The following is a 16,876-nucleotide window of genomic DNA, read 5'->3' as shown; positions in this document are numbered from 1 at the left end:
TTCTATCCACATGACCTAAGCAACTTCACCCCTAGAGAACTCGTGGATAATCAATTCAATGAGAATGCTCTCTTCATCATCCAAGATGCAATTCTCCTCGGAGATCTCCCTCATCTTCGACCCTACGCCATGGCCAAAGACGCGTGGCATTGCGTTGTGTCTCTCTATAGGGGAAGCGCAAGCATTCAACGCTACAACTATGAAGTGGTGCAAGATGAAGCCGATGAGTTTGCAATGAAGGAAGATGAAGAACCTCGTGAGCTCTTCCGGAGAGTAACCAAACTCGCAGTATGTGGGGACCGATTCTCCGGGTGTTAATTTCTAGAAAATGGCCCTTGTGCTCACCAGACCCAGGATAACTATTAGCTGATGAGGCACCAACTTGATATAGAAATTCCAAGCAAAATACAAAATATGTGGTACAAGACCATTCTGGCCGGTGAGTACAACAATATGGTTCTAGTGGTTGATGGTGGAAGCGGTTTTGTGGATCATCAGTGTCTATGGAACTCCATTTCCCACAGGAACAGCTGACCAGGTTAACTCCTATCTTCGCAAGGCCGCTATCACCGTTGCTTAGGTTCCGGGACTGTCGCCACGGTCGCTCCTCTCCGCGCAAGAAAAATCTGGCCAAGACAATAGCCAGGGACAAGCCAGTGAGTACTTTGAATGTACTCGCAAACATTATGAACACAGGTACAATATAACAATGATGTACTGAAAATATTATATGCTCATGACGTCAGTCACAAAAGATAAATAAAACTCTGATGTGTGCAAGCATGTTATTCATGAATATGCAATAACATAGTAGTATTAAGAATTATGAAATAAATAACAAGCATGCCACAGTCGGGCGTCTTAGCGACACCGCAAAAAGGGCTTTAAAAGAAATGCCGCAGTCGGGCGTCTTAGCGACACCACATAAAGGGCTTTAACAGAAATACCACAGTCGGGCGCCTTAGCGACACCACATAAAGGGATTTAAAAGAAATGCTACAGTCGGGCGTCTTAGCGACACCACATAAAGGGCTTTAAAAGAAATGCCACAGTCGGGCGTCTTAGCGACACCACATAAAGGGCTTTAAAAGAAATGCCACAGTCGGGCGTCTTAGCGACACCACATAAAGGGCTTTAAAAGAAATGCCACAGTCGGGCGTCTTAGCGACACCACATAAAGGGCTTTAAAAGAAATGCCACAGTCGGGCGTCTTAGCGACACCACCTAAAGGGCTTTAAAAGAAATGCCACAGTCGGGCGTCTTAGCGACACCACATAAAGGGCTTTAAAAGAAATCACAGTGAATATCCAGGAGGTAGAACCATCCCAGGGATATTCGATAATACCAATAATATCACGGGTTAGTCCATAACAAAAATAATAATCGTAAATTATCACAAGTCACAAGTTGTGATTCCAGTTCTGGTTTAACATTTTCACCTCCGAAGACTGACACTAAAACTGACACTTGACCCATCCCAGACTGTAATCCTTAACCATGGACACGGCTATTCGAATAGATTTAATCTCTGCAGAGGGTGTACTCTTTACCCACGAGTGACGGGTTCCTTTAGTCCATCGGGACTAATTCCGTCCACGGCCTTTTAGTTGGAAACACACCTAACTTGCACACACCAGCTTAACTCACATGTGTCTGGAATCACCCACGACACCTGTCAAGCAAAACTCTAAGTGGGGAGGCTACAACCTCGATGTAACATGGGATCACAAAATTTATACCGCGTGCAAACTGGGGAGCTACCCCCTTCGGCTATAACCGAAACACCCATGCTCCCGAACCCGGTGGCATGACTACCGGATGCCTCCAGTATCTTCCACCATGGCCTCTCTGTACGGTGTGTGCTAGGAAAGGGGTTGACAACTTACCGAACCGTACCCTACTTGTTGTAGAGACGAGTGGTAGTACGAAGCAAGTATGGGGGTTACTGGCACAAGACTCGATCTACGGTCGACTCAGGAGGTTCAAATATTTCCTGCATGATTAGCATAACAATACATATTTTTCAACCAACAGATAGAAATACCACGCGACGTACCCCCTCATGCCATACCGGACACGACCGTCTTGACGGAGGACAAGGGGCAAGACCGTGTCTACCCAAGACAGAGGCCTTCCCCGGCTTCCCTTCCGGTATGCATGAGAGGCATATGACGGTGATTTCCATCATAACCATATCAACTCCATCAGCATAAAAATCATTAATATGCACTCATGAGTAGGATCACATCCTCACATAAAATGACGTATGCTCGTGTCGGGGTGGTGTTGTCATCCAGTCAAACAACACACACAAAAATTACACCAGGGTTTAGAATGCTTGCCTTCAGGTCATGAGAAAGCAGGGTGCATTCCAAAACATCTTGAAATCTTTCTCCTCTCTTCAAAATCCTATTTTTGAGAATATATATGAATTAACACACAAAATCAAAACAGCACAAAAAGTTGTTTTGAAAATTTTTCAAATAAATCTTAAAATAAACTAGACAATATTTGAGAGAGGTAGGAAAAAGAAATAATTTATTTGGAGTTGTATTTAATAAGATACAGCCGGTCAAAGTTTGGTCAAAATCTGCTATTTAAATAAAAACAGAAAAGAAAATGTTTCGAATATTTACGTACACGTCGAAGGCGTAATTTGGAAACACACTTCCACTTAACCCACGTGGACTGGGGCGGGGTCACTGACAGTGGGTCCAGGGGGCCCACTGGTCAGGTTTGACCAGTCCATCCCTCCCTCTTCTTCCTTCGCCCAAACGGAGGCGCGGTGGCGGCGATCAACGCCGGCGATTGTCTGCTCCCCGCGGGCACTAGAGAGTCAAGATGGATCCTCAAGACCAGGGCGGTCCTCCCGATGGTCGTTGGGTCGGCGGGGGTGGAGGGAGTCGCCGACGGTGAGCTTCGCGGCGGAGGAGGCCTCGGGAGCAAAGTGCTTTTGTGGCTGTGGTGGTTCCCGATCGAAATCGAGTAGGGGGAAGGGTTCACGGGAGGAAGAGAAGGCTCCTGGTGAAGAGAGTGGAGAGGGGGAGGTCCAAGTGGTGCCGGAATGGCCGAGGCGGTGGCGGCGGCAGGAGTTGCCGGAGACGGGAAAGAAAACCTCCCCGGGTCGATTGCGAGCTAGGGAAGCGCCAAAGAGGTGTCCTGAGGTTGCCTATGTGCGGGAACGGGCTCGGGGCTCCCTTAAATAGGCGAGTCGAGGCGGTTCAGCGGCGGCCGCGGATGAGCTCGTCGGCGACCGACGTTCTGTAGCTGTAGGGCATCATGGCGAGGCTGGGGATGGCGGCAGGAGCTAGCGGACAAGCGGCTACTGCTCCAAGGGAAAGCTGGCGAGCGGAGGTGGCTTGGGCGGCGCTGGCCAGCGCAGGAGCTGTCGGGCGGCAGTGGCGGCTAGCTGTTGGCCTGCCGGAGACGTGGCGAGAGCTGCGGGGCTCGTGGGGTGCAGAAGAGGACACGGCGTGCTAGCTGCAGTCGGTCACGGACCAGAGTGAGTGCGGGATGGGACGCGGCGGCTCGGGCGCACGTGCGTGCCAAACGCATGCTCTAGGCGCGCCCAGAGCATGCCCGGGACGTGATCGATGAAATGCCAGGGTAGCCTAGAGGTCGCGGTTGAGGCTGGCAAGAAACAGGACTGGTTTAGGGTTAGCAAGGGAATCAAGGGACATGGTGGATAGATCAGGGGCTCAAGTTCACAATGTAAACTTGAAATCATGCCAAATCTGGCTATGCACTCAGGGTGTTTGACAAAATGCCAAAGGCACCTAGGCAGTTCTTGGGGTGGCCAAATCTTCCAGATCAGTGTCTCTATGGATGCATGAGAGGGTGGTGAAGTTAGTTCGCCAAAAGGAGAAACTTGCTAGTGCAAGTTTTGCAAAACTGCAATTCTGGACAAGGAGTAAATGGCATCATTACATGGACCAAAAGTGTTCCAAAGAGTGCATGCTCCTGGACTTAGGGGTTTTGCAGGGTTGACTATAAGCATGAGAAAGCACAAGGTCACTTGAGCAAGAAAGAATGGGGTTGCAGTAGAAAACACAAGTCTGGTCCAGAATGAAAAAGAGGTTGGTTCACTCAATTTTTTCCAAAGAATAACACCATGTTTTTGCATAAAGTTGGATGGCATGCTACCACTGACATCCCATAATTTTGGTGGAGGCTTTAGAGAAATATTTAATTAGGCTATAGTGCAAAAGTGCCCACTGGACCAGATTTGAAAAACAGGTGTAAAACTCAAAATATGCAATGAAATAATCATATTATTGCACAAAAGTGATTTAGAGACATCACATGACATCTCCAAATTTTGGTTTGAATTTTAGTTAAATTTATCAAATGGTTGCAGTACAAAAAGAGCTCCGAAACTTAAAGAAAGTCATTTTAATGAATAAAGCTCAGGGTGAAATAATTTAATAAAATAATTCTATTTGATTAAGAAAATATTATATAGAGAGCATAGAAGTCCAATATGTTTTGGAAAGCTCCACTTGGGAAAAACTCCTTAATATCAAAGGAAAGGTTCTGAAATCAACAGAAATAAAAAATTTAAAACTCCTGGCAAAATTTTATTATTTAAAACTTGGTTAAATTTTTGGGATGTTACAATTACTACCCCCCTTAAGAAAAATCTCGTCCTCGAGATTTGCTAAGGGTTGTAAAACAAAATACTTTTAACTGGTCAAAAGATCATTTTACTAAAGCGGTAAAAAGTGGCTACAGTGAGAGGGCAATAAGTAGTGAGTAACTATAGTGTGGGATACTGGCGTTGTGTGGAGAAGTTCCACGCTTAGGAAAACGAGCGATTTTCTATGCTGGACGCAGTGAATTTAGAATAAATTCTAAATTCTACAATACACTGGTCGTACCCGGGAGCACAGTGCTCCCTTTGGCTGACAGGTGGGACTAGGGCCCACTGTCTGTCTCTCCTTCTTCCTCTGGCTCTCTCTTCTTCCTCTCTCCCGCGCGCTTTCCCGGCTTTCTCCATCGGCGACGTTTAGTGCGTAGGGCATCTAGGCCGTACTGCGGTAGTGCGCGGCGTGCTTGCTGCCGGTGCAGTGTGCACTCACCTCGCGGGCCAGTGCGCTATCGGCACTGCTCGCAGATTCACCTCCAAACACCGGCGATTGGGCGACGAGCGGCGCTGGTGGACTTCGCCCACCGTACACCGATCTCGAGCTATAAAACGACCGCGGTGCTCCTTCTTCATCTTCGCACTTGGCCTCGTTTCTCCTCCTCCTTCTCCTCCATTACTGCTTACCGGAGCTTGAGACGAGGCTCCAATGGCGGAGACGGTGCCGGACTGGTACGTGATCCTGGTGTGTGGAGGGTTGGCGGCAGTGCTGGGGCTCTCTGTGCTCCTGTGCGCGATGATCTTTGATGATCGCCATGATGCTACCGCTCAGGTGCTGGCTCTCCATGGTGGCGGTGATCACAGGGATTAGGCGTAATTCCGGTTATTCACTGTTATTGGTGTGCCGGAGGTGATTAGTATCCAGATGATTATCCGCTAATCTCTCCCTTGGAGGCTGTGGTGTGCTTACGAAGGTGGTCGGTGAGATGCAACACGGTTGCGTGTCTTTGCAAGATAGTGTAAGAGTTCGAGTGGTTGTGGGTCTGCTGTCGTGGTGCTGCGTGAAAAAAAAATCCATGCAGTGAGAGGATAAATGATGCAGCAACTCAGGGGAAAGAAATCTCATTCCAGGATTTCGCGGTTACACAGGTTAATCACGAAGAAAACTACTCATATAGGTAGAAACTACATACTCGACTCACCGCACAAATTCGAGGTACCATGCATAAGTTACAACGTAATAATAAATGCTGCAATAACAAACACAGCAGTGACGTCTAAAATGAGAACGGTAACTGGACGGGGTCTCGAGAAAATGTCTCTGGCAATGGAATACACTCCTCTTCTATCAGAGGAAGTGGATTGACCAGTCGATGTATGTGTCTCTCCGGGTCGGGCCTCAGTGGTCTGCCGATGGCAATCTGAGGATTCAGATCAGCGAGACTCTGGAGATAATCCATCACTCGTTGGTTCAAATGCTCTTGAGCGATGATGTACTGGATAAGGTTGGCTAGCACTGGGTCTCTCTCAATCCGCCCACCGGGAAAAGATGTTACTCCCCCGGGCGTTGCATGGCTCGGAAAATAATAATATCCTCGTTCGCGGGCATAGGGTACCGCGAATCAAAGACGAGCAATTGCTTCGTTCGCAGCAGCTTCTATGGCCAGGCATGGGGTTGGCATAGATCTCCCCACGAAGGAGACTTCCGTTGGATCTTGGTTGGAGTCTACGGGAGGGATGTGTACTGCTGCCCAATATTCCGAGGTGGAAGGGGTGATTCTAGACTTGAACAGCTCGTACTGGGGTGGCTGGGTAGAACCCATGGTACTGCAGGTAAAGTCCCACAATATCTTGACAAAGCTACCTGGGGTTGCATCTGTGGTTCTCCGATAAATACTAGGGCTCGGCATGGCAAGAAATGGTTGTGAGAGTGGTGCACGAGGTGAGGGTTGCTGGGTAAGGTCACAAGGTGGCCTTCTTATATAGCATCTGGGCTAGTTTATTTTACCGTGGTGAAAGGTAATAAATATGCCAGATCACCTCCAAAAGTCGGGGTCAGTGTCAGAGATACACTTATCTCATAAAGAGACGTGTTACTGTGGGTGTCGTCGGGGTTGGTTTTGGTAGCTGTGCCCTGAAAATGTGCAACTATGTGCTGACAAAATATGCAAGGCTACTATTAAAACAGAGGCACAACGACAGGCTGCGTTTATATACAAGGTCGCACGATTACAAGCGAGGATACACTGAGACTCGGTACTACTCGTACGGCTTAGTCTACCTCGTTTATGTCTAAACGGGCGTGCCTGGTGGATGTCGAGGCTTCTCCACGTGTCTCACTGTCGGGATTAGTCGGGGATGGTGGAGGAACTACAGGGTCGGGGTAGCGATGATGACCATCGCGGGGATTGTTGGCCACAATTCCGTTGGAGTGTGCTCCCAAAAGGTGACGAAGCACTTCTGGGGTCATAAAAGTACCTTGGCCGCTGGCTGGAGCTGACCTCAGGGCCTCGATCGGGTGTCTGAACAGCACGACTGGGTTGTCGGTGTCGGGCTCGGCTTCCCTGCTTGCCTAGGCTCTGCGAACCAGCTCTCCTCGAGCTGCGATCAGGTCAATGGTGATCTGGTCGAACAGTGCCTCTAGTGCACTTACATAGCGCACTAGGTGCAACAATGCGGGATCCGTCTCATGATCTCCGTTGGCAACTTGGGGTGGTCTACCATACCCTTCACGCCTGGGGTAGTAGTAGAACGAGCGACAGTTAACTCTGTGCGACAACTGCCGGAGTTGAACTATAGCTTCTCGAGCAGCTAGCTGGATGGCTTGTGGCTCGAAGGAAGTTGTTCTTCCGGTGAACCTGTAGGGGCGTTCTGGCGATAGACCCCTACCGTAGATGTGCACAGTGGCCCAGAATTGGCGGTCCTCACCGCTCATGGGACCTTGGTACTCAACATATTCTGGGGGCTCTTCTAACGCATAGGCACGACGGGTGAGGTTTGCGAGTATGGTCACGAAACCTCCAAGGTTGGTTGCTGTGGTCTCATTGTGCACTATGGGACCAGGCATTGTGGCTAGGGTTGGGGAAGAGGTTGTGTTGTGCTGAGTTGAGGCTAGCGTTCCCTTTTTATAGAAAAGGGAACGAAGTCTTCCTTCGCACGCTTGCGAATGAGACATTTTTGCCATCTGTCACTGGTGTGTGATCGACAGGCTAAGCTGATAGGTTGGGCACCGACTGCCAAAAGTGTCGGGATCACAGTGTGGCTATCTTGCACGGGAAGCTTGGCTGGGGGTTTGGTTAGGGTCTGGTAGGTTGGTTTGCCTAAGTTTTCCGACCTGGCCAAGATAGGATTAGCCAATGGTCAGCCTGGCTCTGGTACCAAGTTTGTGGGGACCGATTCTCCGGGTGTTAATTTCTAGAAAATGGCCCTTGTGCTCACCAGCCCCAGGATAACTGTTAGCTGATGAGGCACAAACTTGATACAGAAATTCCAAGCAAAATACAAAATATGTGGTACAAGACCATTCTGGCCGGTGAGTACAACAATATGGTTCTAGTGGTTGATGGCGGAAGCGGTTTTGTGGATCATCAGTATCTATGGAACTCCATTTCCCACAGGAATAGCTGACCAGGTTAACTCCTATCTTTGCGAGGCCGCTATCATCGTTGCTTAGGTTCCGGGACTGTCGCCACGGTCGCTCCTCTCCGCGCAAGAAAAATCTGGCCAAGACAATAGCCAGGGACAAGCCAGTGAGTACTTTGAATGTACTCGCAAACATTATGAACACAGGTATAATATAACAATGATGTACTGGAAATTTTATATGCTCATGACGTCAGTCACAAAAGATAAATAAAACTCTGATGTGTGCAAGCATGTTATTCATGAATATGCAATAACATAGTAGTATTAAGAATTATGAAATAAATAACAAGCATGCCACAGTCGGGTGTCTTAGCGACACCGCATAAAGGGCTTTAAAAGAAATGCCACAGTCGGGCGTCTTAGCAACACCACATAAAGGGCTTTAAAAGAAATGCCACAGTCGAGCGTCTTAGCGACACCACATAAAGGGCTTTAAAAGAAATGCCACAGTCGGGCGTCTTAGCGACACCACATAAAGGGCTTTAAAAGAAATGCCCCAGTCGAGCGTCTTAGCGACACCACATAAAGGGCTTTAAAAGAAATGCCACAGTCGGGCGTCTTAGTGACACCACATAAAGAGCTTTAGAAGAAATGCCACAGTCGGGCGTCTTAGCGACACCACATAAAGGGCTTTAAAAGAAATGCCACAGTCGGGCGTCTTAGCGACACCACATAAAGGGCTTTAAAAGAAATGCCACAGTCGGGCGTCTTAGCGACACCACCTAAAGGGCTTTAAAAGAAATGCCACAGTCGGGCGTCTTAGCGACACCACATAAAGGGCTTTAAAAGAAATCACAGTGAATATCCAGGAGGTAGAACCATCCCAGGGATATTCAATAATACCAATAATATCACGGGTTAGTCCAGAACAAAAACAAAAATCGTAAATTATCACAAGTCACAAGTTGTGATTCCAGTTCTGGTTTAACATTTTCACCTCCGAAGACCGACACTAAGACCGACACTTGCCCCATCCCAGACTGTAATCCTTAACCATGGACACGGCTATTCGAATAGATTTAATCTCTGCAGAGGGTGTACTCTTTACCCACGAGTGACGGATTCCTTTAGTCCATCGGGACTAATTCCGTCCAAGGCCTTTTAGTTGGAAACACACCTAACTTGCACACACCAGCTTAACTCACATGTGTCTGGAATTACCCACGACACCTGTCAAGCAAAACTCTAAGTGGGGAGGCCTATTTTTGAGAATATATATGAATTAACACACAAAATCAAAACAGCACAAAAAGTTGTTTTGAAAAATTTTAAAATAAATCGTAAAATAAACTAGACAATATTTGAGAGAGGTAGGAAAAAGAATTAACTTATTTGGAGTTGTATTTAATAAGATACAGCCGGTCAAGGTTTGGTCAAAATCTGCTATTTAAATAAAAACAGAAAAGAAAACGTTTCGAATATTTACGTACACATCGAAGGCGTAATTTGGAAACGTGCTTCCACTTAACCCACGTGGACTGGGGCGGGTTCACTGACAGTGGGTCCAGGGGGCCCACTGGTCAGGTTTGACCAGTCCATCCCTCCATCTTCTTCCTTCGCCCGAACGGAGGCGCGGCGGCGGCGATCAAGGCCGGCGATTGTCTGCTCCCCACGGGCTCCAGAGAGTCAAGATGGATCCGCAAGACCGGGGCGGTCCTCCCGGTGGTCGTTGGGTCGGTGGGGGTGGAGGGAGTCGCCGACGGTGAGCTTCGCGGTGGAGGAGGCCTCGGGAGCAAAGTGCTTTTGTGGCTGTGGTGGTTCCCGATCGAAATCGAGTAGGGGGAAGGGTTCACGGGAGGAAGAGAAGGCTCCTGGTGGAGAGAGTGGAGAGGGGGAGGTCCAAGTGGTGCCGAAATGGCCGAGGCGCTGGCGGCGGCAGGAGTTGCCGGAGACGGGGAAGAAAACCTCCCCGGGACGATTGCGAGCTAGGGAAGCGCCAAAGAGGTGGCCTGAGGTTGCCTGTGTGCGGGAACGAGCTCGGGGCTCCCTTAAATAGGCGAGTCGAGGCGGTTCAGCGGCGGCCGCGGATGAGCTCGTCGGCGATCGACGTTCTGTAGCTGCAGGGCATCGTGGCAAGGCTGGGGATGGCGGCAGGAGCTAGCGGACGAGCGGCTACTGCTCCAAGGGCGAGCTGGAGAGCGGAGGTGGGTTGGGCGGCGCTGGCCAGCGCAGGATCTGTCGGGCGGTAGTGGCGGCTAGCTGCTGGCCTGCCGGAGATGTGGCGAGAGCTGTGGGGCTCGTGGGGTGCAGAAGGGGACACGGCGTGCTGGCTGCGGTCGGTCACGGACCGGAGTGAGTGCGGGGCAGGACGCGGTGGCTCGGGCGCACGTGCGTGCCAAACACATGCTCTGGGCGTGCCTAGAGCATGCCCGGGACGTGCTCGATGAAATGCCAGGGTAGCCTAGAGGTCGCGGTTGAGGCTGGCAAGAAACAGGGCTGGTTTAGGGTTAGCAAGGGAATCAAGGGACATGGTGGATAGATCAGGGGCTCAAGTTCACAATGTAAACTTGAAATCATGCCAAATCTGGCTACGCACTTAGGGTGTTTGACAAAATGCCAAAGGCACCTAGGCAGTTCTTGGGGTGGCCAAATCTTCCAGATCAGTGTCTCTATGGATGCATGAGAGGGTGGTGAAGTTAGTTCGCCAAAAGGAGAAACTTGCTAGTGCAAGTTTTGCAAAACTGCAATTCTGGACAGGGAGTAAATGGCATCATTACATGGACCAGAAGTGTTCCAAAGAGTGCATGCTCCTGGATTTAGGGGTTTTGCAAGGTTGACTATAAGCATGAGAAAGCACAAGGTCACTTGAGCAAGAAAGAATGGGGTTGAAGTAGAAAACACAAGTCTGGTCCAGAATGAAAAAGAGGTTGGTTCACTCAATTTTTTCCAAAGAACAACACTATGTTTTTGCATAAAGTTGGATGGCATGCTACCACTGACATCCCATAATTTTGGTGGAGGCTCTAGAGAAATATTTAATTAGGCTATAGTGCAAAAGTGCCCACTGGACCAGATTTGAAAAACAGGTGTAAAACTCAAAATATGCAATGAAATAATCATATTATTGCACAAAAGTGATTTAGAGACATCACATGACATCTCCAAATTTTGGTTTGAATTTTAGTTAAATTTATCAAATGGTTGCAGTACAAAAAGAGCTCCAAAACTTAAAGAAAGTCATTTTAATGAATAAAGCTTAGGGTGAAATAATTTAATAAAATAATTCTACTGATTAAGAAAATGTTATACAGAGAGCATAGAAGTCCAATATGTTTTGGAAAGCTCCACTTGGGAAAAACTCCTTGATATCAAAGGAAAGGTTCTGAAATCAACAGAAATAAAAAATTTGAAACTCCTGGCAAAATTTTATTATTTAAAACTTGGTTAAATTTTTGGGATGTTACACGGTATCACTCCGAGATCATGGGAGTAAGGACACGGATGACAATTGGATCAAGCGCAAGTTCCTCAAGGCCATGATGCCCTACAACAAGGCCATGTCCTCTGTCATCCGTCAAAGACCGGACTTCCACTCCATGACCTCGAGCGAAGTGTTGGATGAGTTCGTTGCTATGAGCATCTTAGACAAGACCGCCGACAACGTGGTGCTCCACTCTCAAAGAACAAAGAAGTCAAATCTTGCCTTGAAGGCCAAGGTCGTTGTGGAAGAAGAGGAAGAAGAGGAATATGAGGAGGGCAATCCCAAGGATACAAAATATGATTATCATGAGCACATGGCTCTTGCTTCAAGGCAATTTTGGAGCAAGAAGAACACAAGGCCCAATTTCAACAAGAACAATTCAAGTGGGTTCAAGGGCAAGCAACGAGTGAGAACTTGTTACAATTGTGGAAATGTGAGTCACTTTGTTGTGGATTGTCCTTACGAGAAGCGGGAAGACAATGGTGTCAAGCTCATTCGAAAAGACAAAGCCAAGTCCTTCCCCAACAAGAACAACTTCACCAAAAAGACTCCTACTCAAGGGTTAGTGGTTCAAGAAGAATACCATAAGGATGACGATGATGATGAAGATGGAGAAGTAATGGCCATGACCTCTGTTGCCATTGCCACAACTCCCCGGGTGTCTCTCTTTGATTCACCCAACGAGAACATCACCGCCAAGTGCCTCATGGCAAAAGCCACTAACAAGGTAACCCCCAACATCAAAACCACCATCATTACTAATCCTTCCTTGACGGATTGCATTGATGAAAGTGAGGGGTCTAATGAACAGATGAATGAATTTGAGTCTTTTATGAGTAAAGTCAAGGGCAAATCCAAGAAGCACTTTGTTGCTCTCTTGGAACAACTTGGTGAAGCCAATGACATGATCGAGGCTCATGAAGAAACCATCTCTAAGATGGAAGGCCATAGTCGTGACTATGCCGATGAGATATCGGATCTTTCTAATGCTCTTAAGGAAGAGTGTGGGCATCGTTTGACTCTTGAGGAGTCACACAATGATGACCATGCTAAATTAAAGAAAGATCTTTATCATGCTCTTGTTGTCTCTCGTGTGGAAAACTCCGAGAAGGCTAAACTTGGGGTTGATCTTGCTAGACTCAAAGAGGAGTTTGATTTACTTGACAAGGCTCACAAGGCCTTGAAGGGTGCTCATGCTAGCCTCAAGGAGTCTCATGCTCAACTCCAAGTGAAGTTAACAAAGGAGAAAGCCACTTTTCCTCATATGGTCTTAATTGATAACGCAAATGCTACTAACCTGTGTTGTGATCATGTGCATCTTGTGGAGGAAAATGCCAAGTTGAAGGAACAACTCGAGAAAGGCCTTGTGTCATGCATACAATGTGAGAACAACCTCAATGACCTTTTGAGCAATCAAAAGGAAGTTGTGGCCAAGGAGGGAGTTGGGTTCACACCCAAGTCCAAGGATAAGAAGAAGAATGAGAAGAAGAATGACAAGACCAAACAACCTCCCCCTCTTAAGCAAACTTTTGTGAAGGAGGGAGAGGGTGCTCCTAAGTAGAAGAAGAACAATGTGAAGAGTGGTGATGTCAAAAAGGGCAAATCCACCTCTTCCGACAAAGCCGGCGACTTTAACCCTTCTTATGTGTTGTGTCGTGCTAGTGATGGGCATGTTTATGCTAAATTTGTTGGTTCTCCTTATGAGTACATTGAATGGTCTATTTGGGTTCCTAAGACCCTAGTTACTAACATCAACGGACCCATTACTAAATGGGTACCTAAAACCAAGCATTGATCTCTTGTAGGTGTTTGCTTCCGATGGGGGATCATGGTTGCTCGATAGTGGAGCAACAAATCATATGACCGAAAGCAAGGACTTGGTGGTGGACGTGCAAAAGATCCCATCTATGCCACCAATGTCGAGTGGGGTGATGCCTCATCTTCTAAGGTATTGGGTCTTGGCAAGGTTGTCATTTCTCATGATCTAACGATCGAGAAAGTCATGCTTGTTGAGTCCCTTGCATACAATTTACTTTCCGTTCGTCAACTTGCACTTATGGGCTTTGCCACTTTCTTTGATATTGATATTGTGGCCCTCTTGTGGAGCAAGACTCTTAAAGTAGCCTTTGTTGGGCATGTCGAGAACGGTCTCTATGTGATTAACTTTTTGGAGCGACCCAATAAGACCGCGACATGCCTAATGGCTAAAGTTGATGTGGGATGGCTTTGGCATCGCCGTTTAGCCCACGCCAATATGAGATCTTTGCAAAGTCTTCTCAAGGGGGACCATGTTGGTGGACTAACAAATGTTAGTTTTGCCAAAGATCGTTCTTGCAGTGCTTGTATCGAAGGAAAGCTTCATGAGAAGGCTCACCCTCCCACGACTATCATCTACTCGAAGAGACCCTTGGAGCTCCTCCACATGGACATCTTTGGGCCTCCATCCTTTGATAGTCTTGGGGGTAGAAAGTATTGCTTGGTGATTGGGGATGATTATTCAAGATACACTTGGGTATATTTCTTCAAGAGGAAGAGTGAAACTCAACAAACTGTCATCGACTTTGCAAATGAAGCTCAACGTCAAAATGATGCAAAGATCTTGACAATAAGAAGTGACAACGGCACCGAGTTCAAGAACTACACCTTGGATGAGTTTCTTAGTGATGAGGGGATCAAGCATCAATATGCTGCTCCATATACCCCTCAACAAAATGGTGTTGCAGAGAGGAAGAACTGGACATTGATGGATGCGGCAAGGACCATGATGGCGGAGTTCAAGTCTCCATACAACTTTTGGGGTTAAGCCATCAACACAGCATGTCATGCATCCAATCAGCTCTATCTCCGCAAAGGCTTGAACAAGACTCCTTATGAAATACTTACCGGTAACAAGCCCAACCTCAAGTACTTCCGGGTGTTTAGGTGTAAGTGTTTCATTCTCAAGAAAGGTGTTCGTTTGTCTAAATTTGAGGCTAGAGCTTATGAGGGCATATTTGTTGGTTATGCTACAAACTCTCATGCTTACTGTGTTCTCAACAAGTCCACCGGACTCATTGAGGAGACGTGTAACGTGGAGTTTGACGAAAATAACGGCTCCCAAGTGGAGCAAAGTGGTACTTGTGATGTAGGTGATGAAATTCCTTCCCAAGCCATAAGAAGAATGGGTGTGGGTCATATCCTACCCATTGAGGAACCCCTTGTGGCTGAAGGAGAAGGACAATGCTCCACCCAAGTGGATCCATCACCAACCCAAGACCCACACGCTTCCAAAGAACAATGTGAAGGCCCTCAACCTCATGAACAAGACCAAGGGCAAGATCAAACTCAAGATGGTGCTGAACCACCAAATGATGCCCAAGGTCAAGTTCTCCCCCTCGAGCAAGTTCAAGATCAAGAGCAATCTCAAGATCTTGAACAAGTTCAATACGGCGCTCAAGATAATCAAGTTAATCCTCCTCCTTCCACATCCGAGGAGGAATTAGAGCGTCGTGCCGCGAAGATTGCTTCCAAGCTCACCACCAAAGGCCATCTCATGGAGAATGTGGTTGGAAGCCTAAGAAAGGGGGTAAGCACTCATAGAAAATTAGCAAACTATTGTGAACATCACGCGTTTGTCTCTTGTGTTGAACCCCAAAAGGTCTATGAGGCGCTCGAAGATTCAGATTGGCTCAATGCCATGCATGAAGAACTCAACAACTTCGAGTACAACAAGGTGTGGAGATTGGTGTCAAGGCCGTCGGGGAACCACAACGTCATTGGAACCAAGTGGATTTTCAAGAACAAGCAAGATGCTCATGGGAACATCTTTCGCAACAAGGCAAGATTAGTAGCACAAGGCTACTCCCAAGTCGAGGGTATCTATTACGGTGAAACCTTTGCTCCCGTTGTTCGCCTTGAATCCATTCGTTTGTTGATTGCTTATGCTTCCCATCACAACTTTAAGTTACAACAAATGGATGTGAAGAGTGCTTTTCTTAATGGTCCTATTAATGAGTTGGTTTATGTCAAGCAACCCCCCGGGTTCGAGGATCCCTACCTTCCGGATCATGTGTATCAACTTGATAAGGCACTCTATGGCCCTAAGCAAGCCCCATGTGCGTGGTATGACCACTTTACCGAGTTGTTACAAGATCGTGGATTTGAGGTTGGGCAAATCGACCCCACTCTTTTTACTAAGAAGGTCAAAGGGGAGTTGTTTGTAGGCCAACTATATGTTGATGATATTATCTTTGGTTCCCCTAACAAAGCTTTCAATGAAAAATTTTCCGCCCTCATGACCTCTAAGTTCAAGATGTCTTCGATGGGAGAGTTGAAGTTCTTCCTTGGTTTCGATATCAAGCAAAGAAGAGAAGGCACTGATACGTCTCTAACGTATCTATAATTTTTGATTGTTCCATGCTATTATATTACCCCTTTTAGATGTTTATGGGCTTTATTTTACACATTTATATCATTTTTGGGACTAACCTACAAACCGGAGGCCCAGCCCGTATTGCTGTTTTTTTGCCAATTTCAGTATTTCGAAGAAAAGGAATATCAAACGGAGTCCAAACGGAATGAAACCTTCGGGAGCGTGATTTTTGGAACGAACATGATCCAGAGGACTTGGAGTGCAAGTCAAGAAGCAGCCGATGCTCCCATGAGATAGGAGGGCGCGCCCCCCTGTAGGGTGCGCCCCCCTGTCTTGTCGGCCCCTCGGGCGGCCACCGACGTACTTGTTCCTCCTATATAAGCCTATGTACCCCGAAAACATCCAGGGGCAGGACGAAACACAATTTCCACCACCGTAACCTTCTGTATCCGCGAGATCCCATCTTGGAGCCTTCGCCGGCACTTTGTCGGAGGGGGAATCGACCATGGAGGGCTTCTACATCAACATCCTTGCCTCTCCGATGAGTTGTGAGTAGTTTACCACAGACCTACGGGTCCATAGTTATTAGCTAGATGGCTTCTTCACTCTTTTTGGATCTCAATACAATGTTCTCCCCCTCTCTTGTGGAGATCTATTCGATGTAATCTCTTTGTGTGGTGTGTTTGTCGAGGTCCGATGAATTGTGGGTTTATGATCAGATTTATCTATGAATAATAATTGAATCTTCTCTGAATTCTTTTATGTATGATTGAGTTATCTTTGCAAGTCTCTTCGAATTATCAGTTTGGTTTGGCCTACTAGATTGGTCTTTCTTGCCATGGGAGAAGTGCTTAGCTTTGGGTTCAATCTTGCGGTG

Source organism: Triticum aestivum, chromosome 2B (assembly GCF_018294505.1).
Source record: "Triticum aestivum cultivar Chinese Spring chromosome 2B, IWGSC CS RefSeq v2.1, whole genome shotgun sequence".
Taxonomy (NCBI): Eukaryota; Viridiplantae; Streptophyta; class Magnoliopsida; order Poales; family Poaceae; genus Triticum; species Triticum aestivum.
The sequence above is the reverse complement of the archived record's forward strand: the minus strand, read 5'-3'. Positions refer to the sequence as shown.